Below are 7,571 nucleotides of genomic sequence, written 5' to 3'. Positions count from 1 at the left end.
TGACCGAAACCAGCATCTGCCTGCAGCAGCCCTGGGTGGGGACAGAAGCGAGCCTGCGAGTTGCAAGGCGGTGCCCAGCCCCGGGAGCTCAGCGAGATGGCATGAGGGCGATGATGGCACGAGAGCAATGTCAGCACCAGGCTGGCACGTGGAGGGAGGAGGCATTGCTCTGCCTGCTGCTTCCCACCCTGCAAACCTCCTGCTGGGCAGCTGCAGAAGGCAGGGGGCTGGGGGGGCTTAAATCCCAGTTTGGATCCCGCAGCTGTGCGGGGAGGGGCAGGGCTCACTGCAGGGTGCTGTGTGGTGAGGGAGACCCAGCTCCTCCAGCACACCCAAACCCCGCTGCAACCCCCCTGCACCCGTCTGCACCTATCTGAGGGTCCTGGTCCTCGCCTTGGGTCTCCTTCCCACAGTCCATTCTGCTGTCCTGCCTCTGAGCAGAGCTGGCTGTGCCCACGGGTGAAGCACAGATTTAGCCAAATTGCTGCCTAGGGGCTGGGTCCTTGCTTGATCAGCCACGGGTGGGTGTCAGCTTCAGGCTGGTGGGATGCCCAGGAAGGTCGGCTCCTGCCCTGGGCAGAAGGCACTTGCTCAGAGCTGGTGTCCCAGTGGTACTGCCTGGGGTCACTGTCTGTGATCTGACAGCAGCTGATTCTGAAACGTCTCGGCCCCTGGAGTCACGGGGATTTGTAAGAATCATGGGAGCCCTCTTAACGTGAGCTTATATTTGAAGGAAAAAGGATGTGCCCCGCCCCTCCGTGACTGCAAATGCAGAAAAACCAGCAGTGACACGGTGACTATTTTTATAATGTACTTCCTTTTTTTTTTTTTTTTTTTTAAATAAAAAATCTTACTTGCACAGGAGGGGGTCTCCCTATATTGCCTGAGAAGGATTAATGCTGCTGCTGTTTGCTACTGATGTTCTGTCTCTATCTGGCATATTCTACACATTTTCCAGCTCTCACTCTCCCCTGTGTAGCAGCCACCCGTGGGCAGAGTTACCACAGCCAGAAGTTCCCCCTTTACCCCACCACAAAAAAACAAAAGGCTTTGAAAAGGAAGGCAGCAACTTTAATGAAAATGGTCCAGGCAGGTAACACCAAAACCCTTCCTCCAGAGCAGAGCAGAGTGCTGCAGAACACCCTGCACAGGCTCTGGTCCATTTCATGTCCCCAGGACACAGCCTCACACCCTGCTCAAAGTGGTTGATGCCACCCCTTGCTATGGGGATGCTCTGGGCCACGTTCTGGGGTGATAGGAGGTGGTGCCAGTTCTACCTGGGGCAGGATCAGGCCCCCAGAACACCTGAGTTTCCTACGTCAGTTCCTTGGATGCTTTGAGGCTGTGGTGTGCAGCACGTCCATGGGCTTGAGCAGGAGCCTTCCTGCCCAGGGAGGGCATACGGGGTGGTTCAGTGGCTGCAGGGCTACCAGTTGCTGAGATGCCAGCCCTGACATCAGGCTCATGAGCCCCAGGAACTGGGGGCAGAGAACTGCTGGGTTCTCCCAGACCACGAGTTCCCATGATGACAGCTTGCCCATGAGCCCTACTGCAACTGCTGTTGGCCCAAGGAGATAAGTAATAAGGCTGACATGGACAGCAAGGGCCTGATAGTACCCGTAAAGCATTATTTGGTCCAAGCTGCTTTCTAGGCAGTGGTGAAGGTGGGCATCCTCCCCTCAACCCTCCTGTGGAGACTTGAGTGTCCTGTTCCCTGTGTGCACCCCCTGGCAGCTCTCTGACTGGGCAAGAAATAGCTGATGGAGCCGGGCTGAGTGCAAGCAGCATGTGTGCAAACAGCACCTCCATCACCCATGGGAGCCTGTGGAGGTCTTTCTGAAGTGGTGGGGAATATCTCTCCTGCAGCACGTCAGTACAGCTCTGCTCTGAGCCTCTGACAGACGAGTCCCAACGAGTGCCCTGTCCAGCGGTGTCCAGAGGGAAGGGCTGACGGGAGCACCAAACTTCACCTCGGAGGGGAAGTCACAATGGAATAAAGCTTGGTAATGACTGAAACCAGATGTCTGTAATGGAAAGTGCTGAACAACTCATTGGTGGGTGTTACGAGTGTTTCCATCCTGCACAAAGTCTCTGTGGACTGTATCAGGAACATAGGAGGAAGGAGACGCAGACCTTTTGGTTCCCTCCCACCTGAGAGCTGTGCTTTGAGTCAGCAGGGAGCTTGTTTCGGTGTTGAGCCACCACCAGTTTGACAGATGAAGCACTAAATCCTTTCCTACCTCTGTAGCTCCAGTAGACCTTTAAACAGAGACATTCTGAGCATTTCAGTAAGTGCCGTTTAGAAAGTGCCTGAGAGCTTGCTGAGATTAGCTGAAATGTATCTTAGACCTCCACCCAGCCATCAGCTGGATTTTGTTTAGGAAATCCTCTGTCCTGCTGAATTTTGTCGTCTCCCTCTCCCAGTGGGTGCACACATGTACAGACGAGGTCCCAAAGCTGCACATCGGATCTGCACCTCAGGCCAGCCCCCCAGCAGCGAGCCCTGCTGAGCCTGCTCTTCACATCCACACGGAGAGCTTGGCAGCCCTGGTCCTGCCTGCCGGCCGGATCCTGCCAATCCTCACCTGGCCCCTGCCAGCACAGCTTGCAGTCGTTCTGCTGCCACCAGGTTGCTCCTGTTGGGCTCTGGCCGTGGGTCGCAGTGAGCATGGTGTGTGCAGGGGGGATGTGAAGGCACCGTGCGGGGTGGCTGCGCTTCTCATGCCCAGGGTGGTATCGACGCACCCGGCAGACCCACATAGTGCATCTCTGTGCATTTTCAGTGGCAGGTTTGCAATAGAAGACCATGTGTAAGGGTGGTGGGACGGAGTCCTAGTTTGGTGCTACTCCTCTCCATCTGCTCATTCCTATTCCTCATATTCTGGTCATCTTCTGTTCCTTATAACAGATAACAAAAAGAGATGTTAATAATTTAAAAAAGCCTGCTGATACCTGAGAAATTCAGGATCTATCCAATTAGGACATGTAAAATTAAAACTCTGGATCTCAAGGGACCATTGACTACCAGCCCTATCAGCTCTGGAAGTACCAGCAGACTTCTGCCTGAGTGACAACCAGGATGTCCCTGGGCTCACAAGGGCAGCCAAGCCAGTTTGACCTGGGCACTGTGATACTCAGGACCAAACTAGATAAGGGTACAAATAGGGCTGCTAATATTTGGTCACAAAAGGAGTTTTTCTTCTGGAGGATCCAGACAAACCACCACAACCATGACATCAGAGGGGTTGATGTGCCCCCCCACTGCCACCAAGGTGCAGAGGAGGGAAGAGCAAGGCTGTGATACAGGGGCCAAGCCTACTGGGAGCATGTACAAGCCACGGATGAGGACTCCTGGCATGCACTTGTGTAACATTTTGGGGTTAAACCAGCAGGCAGGAAGAGCCAGAGGCTGCTTGTTTTGGTGAGGAGCAGTCCACATCAGGGGGGTAACCATGGGAGCACAGGAGGAGGGCTGCTGGTCCCCAGTGCCCTGCACACACGGGCACCGAGCCCCAGGCTGCGACCCCCTCCAGCAAACAGCGAGAACAAAACCACAAAAACCCCAGGCTGGGAGATAAGCTCATGGCTCAATAGGGCCCTGGACTCAGGCCAGCTCTCCTGGTGCTGCACAGAACGGAGCCTCCAAGGGACAGGGATGTGCAGATGCTTCCATCGTGCCTGTCCTCCCCTTGGTGAGGCCGGCCCAGCTGCAGACCTGCAGGGGCTGAGTATGCCAGCCAGAGTGCCCTGGGGACAGGGGAAGAGGGGTGTCCCTGTGTCCCTGGGGTGGAAAGGGACATCAGAGACTGGTGCTAGGGCATGCAGGCTCTTGGGTGCCCGCCATGGGAGAGGATAGGACAAGGAAGGTACCAAAGGTGGGAGAAAGCCCTCGGTGCCCTGCTGTGGGCACGCCATGAGAGGCAGGATTTTCTGCTGGTAGCTGTGCCTGGCTGATTGCTGCTGCCCAGAGGTGGGAGCCCTGAAGGCACCAAGCCCTGGCTGTGCCCGTGCCCCTCCAGAGGCTGCCCAGAGGAGGAGAAGGGCACTGGAGGCACCTCGCACACCCACAGGTGTGGGGACACGCTTGTGATTTGTGCCCCAGACAAGGAATGGTGCCCACCCTGCCCAGAGCCAAGCACACTGGCGAGCATCAGAGAGCAGACAAATTGCAGAGGGGAAAATGGACGAGCAGGTCACACCCCATGGGGACCACCGCCTCCCAGGGGTCTTCACGAGCCTGGCAGTCGTGGTAGTGGGGACAGGTGGTGACGGGGACCTTGCACCCATTTCCACGGGGTGTTGTCCCCAGGCAACGTGACGAGACCTGCACCCAACAAGGGACAGACATTGAATGGTGACAAAGCCTCGGCCAGGCTTTGTGGCTGGATCGAACAGGCTTAGCATTCGCAATTAAAAATCCCAGAGCAAATAAAGGAGGGTGTTGTTAACCGCTGCCCTTCCTCATGTATAGCTGCAGTATCCAACTAATGCTTGTTACAGGCTCTTATCTGGAGGCGCATCAAGGAAATACTTGAAGGAGGTAGTCCAGTGGCACCTGGGTGGAAGGTAAAACTGAGGTGCTGGCCGGGGCATCCCATCAAGTGCAAGGGCTGTGAAACACCGTGACCCGGGCTTCAGCTTCCCCACCATGGGGAGTGCAGGAAACATTGGGGCTGCCTCTTGCAGTCACTGCCCTCAGGATGAGAAATGCTGAAAATCAGTAAATAAAAACTTTTATCACTAACTGTGAGTGGCTTTATCTGCACAAAATCATGTGAGCAAATATCTCCTTGGAGGCTGATGGTTGGGGATCTCATCATTTGGCAATCTTCCTCCTGCACTGTGTTTGGTCTGTGTGTGCCTGGCTGAGATGTCAGGGCCAAAGGGAAGTGAGTCTGGTCCCAGCGCACCTGCAGTGGGGGCATCACCCTCGTCTCTGCCTCCTCTTTGTCTCACACATTGCTATAAAACCTTTAGGTCCTCGGGGCGAGGTTGGCTCTGGGGTGTCCTGCCATCATCATCATGTGGCATACAGCTCCAAGCACTGCAGGACTGCTAGTAATTAATTCAATCTAATTGGCTCCAGCAGCCACACCGGCTTGTTGGTGAGGAGGAACATCCCCTTGGGACACCAGGAAGGAGGCAGGACACCATCTGCAGCGGTGCTCACTCAACACATGGACGTTTCCACCTCTGTTGGGTTCTGCAGTGAAGTTATTGCTCGCAGGTGAGGCCAGAACTGAACCCTTTGCAGCAGCTCCCGGCCAACCTGGAGGTTTCTACATTACCTCCATGGGGCTGATCTTCAGCATGGGCCCAGCGCCACACCGCCTGATCTTTGTGCCCACTGGAGAACAAAGTCTGGGGCAGCCTGATGTTACAAGAGTGTAATCTCAAAGCCAGTGCTCAAACATGGCACTTTGTACCCAGTTTCCGTGTGTTCAGCATTCGTCACCAGGCTGTGTGTTGTACCAGTGCTGTGGTGACATGACCTTCCCTTGGCTTTTCCCCATTGCCTTACTGGGAACGCACCCCCCTCTGGAGGAGCCTCGGGCAGCCCTGGAGCTCACGGCAGTGTCACACGGGTGTGCGGAGCTGAGCTTGGCCCCGGGACCATCGGACATGCTCCTGCCCCTGTTTGCTTGCTCATGCCCAACTTGCACAGAGGTCTCAGTGTGGGTCTGCGTCATTCTCAGTGACTTTCTCTATTTGCCCAGGCTGCAATTATCTCTGTGAGGCTGCTGGCACTGCCCGTCCCTTGGCCACTAAGAGCTGTCACGAGACAGCTGTGGCTCTCCAGGACCCACAGCTCACAGCATGGTCTGTGACCGGTGAATGTAGCAAATAAACCCCAGGTACAAACCCCACTCCCGGTTTCCACCCAAGCCACCTTCCCCAGACTCATTTGCACAGGCTCCTCTCATCAGACTCCTGCCCATCATTAATCCACCCCAGAGCATTTTACATGTAATGTTGCTCCTGAAGCATGGCTATCACTGACAGGTCCGGCTGCCCTGCCAAGACCTTGGCGCTCCCCACAAGACCTTGGCACTCCCCACAGCTAGCGAAGCGTCCCTGTGCGTGCCGAGCTGCAGGTACCTGTCCCCCGGGGGTCCGTCTGGGCGGGCAGTGCTGCAGGGAACAGCAGACCCTTCCTTTTGGCCTTTTGGGATGCTCTTCACCAGGTGAATGATGCATTGGAGCTTGTTGGCAGGTCAGAATGCTCTCCCAAGTGCGAGTTTCCATTTTGGCTTTGCCGGCACCATGAATCAGTGAAATCCCAGCTCCCTAAAGGGTACCTCGATGTTGAATGTGTACCAGAAGACCCAGAAGACGAGGCTGAAGGCGAGCAGCAGTGACCCCATGTAGATTAAGAAGTCCCAGTAGCTTAGAGGAGCAAAAATCCCCACCAGGAGGAGGATCAGGCCGACCACGTCGCACAGCAGGGCCAGCAGCAGGATGGCAGCGCAGCGCCCAGCCAGCCCGCGGAGGGCCATGGTGCAGCCCCCGGCGCCAGCAGCATCCCGCGGTCCCTCCCTGCAGCCCGGCGCTGCCAGGAGGAAGTACAAATGTCACAACACACCTTGCAGAACAATCGGGAGGGAGCGCACGACACGGCTTTAACTGTTTCGTGGCCCTGCTGTCACTGCCTTCACTTCTCCCAGAGAAGATCTCAGCACTTCCCTCGCTTTTTGGGGAAACTGAAGCAGCGGGGCTTTGTCCGGAGAGTCAGAAATACATCTCCCTTGCAACATCTCCAGAAAGCAGGTCTTGCTGGAAAGCTAGAAATCAAACAGCCTGTGTCATCGCCCATCCCCAGAACGAGAACCGTCAAGGCAGTGACGTGTCGCTGCATCAGGCAGGACTTCCCAGAGCTCCCAGCTTGTCTCGTTGCAGCTGGTGTTGCTTGGTGCAATCCCAGACTGATGCTCCCTGCTCCCCCTTTGCCGTGTAACACTGGGCGCATCTTTCTCCCCTGTCCATGCCTGCTTGGCAAGCAGGGAGGGGCTGGGAGTGGCGGAGGCTCCTGGGAGCCCTCGACTCTGGAAAGAAAAGCCCAGGGCATGACCACTGCAGGTGGTAGCCACCCACCCATCTCTCAGCCACCCTGAGGCTGTGAAACCTCGAGACAGGACCCTTGGGTGCAAGGCTGGCGTCAGGGACAGGCTGGTGGCCAGAGGGACGGGGACACCACCTGCCTGGCCCCAGGTACTCTGCAAACCACAGCGTGAGCTGCTCTGCCTGCTCCAGGAGGCATTTCATTTATTTATTTATTTATTTATTTTCCTTCTCATCTCAGAACAACGATGGCTTTTGAATATGCAAATAAATAACTGCTCTCTTCTTTGTGCATTGTCCCCCTCCAGGGCCTGGGGCAGGATCTGCTCCTTGCCAGCCCTGGATCAGTCACCCAGGGGCTGGCAGGAGGTGCTGGGGCACAGCTGCTTTCAGGACCTAAGCACCCTGTTTTCAGGAGCCAGATACATTTCCTGTGGTCTTTCAGTGGGCTACTGTGATAATGGAGATGGACAGAGGATGGAAGAGAGGTTTTGCAGCCTGGTTTAGCTGCA

At 55.9% G+C, this 7,571-nt stretch overlaps 1 long non-coding RNA gene across 1 annotated transcript; it reads right to left on the bottom strand.

The window, feature by feature from the left end:
* Positions 1 to 1,049: 1,049 nt before the first annotated feature.
* LOC311420675 lies at positions 1,050 to 6,575 on the bottom strand. The gene is made up of 2 exons (XR_014684464.1): positions 6,100 to 6,575; positions 1,050 to 2,898 (listed from the first exon to the last, which is right to left on the bottom strand). It is a non-coding gene; the product is annotated as an uncharacterized lncRNA (long non-coding RNA).
* Between the last annotated feature and the right edge of the window lie 996 nt (positions 6,576 to 7,571).

The sequence above is a fragment of the Aythya ferina genome, assembly GCF_964211825.1.
Source record: "Aythya ferina genome assembly, chromosome: 18".
In the NCBI taxonomy this organism is placed as follows: Eukaryota; Metazoa; Chordata; class Aves; order Anseriformes; family Anatidae; genus Aythya; species Aythya ferina.
Note: the sequence above shows the minus strand (reverse complement) of the source record. Positions and strands in the feature narration are given on the sequence as shown.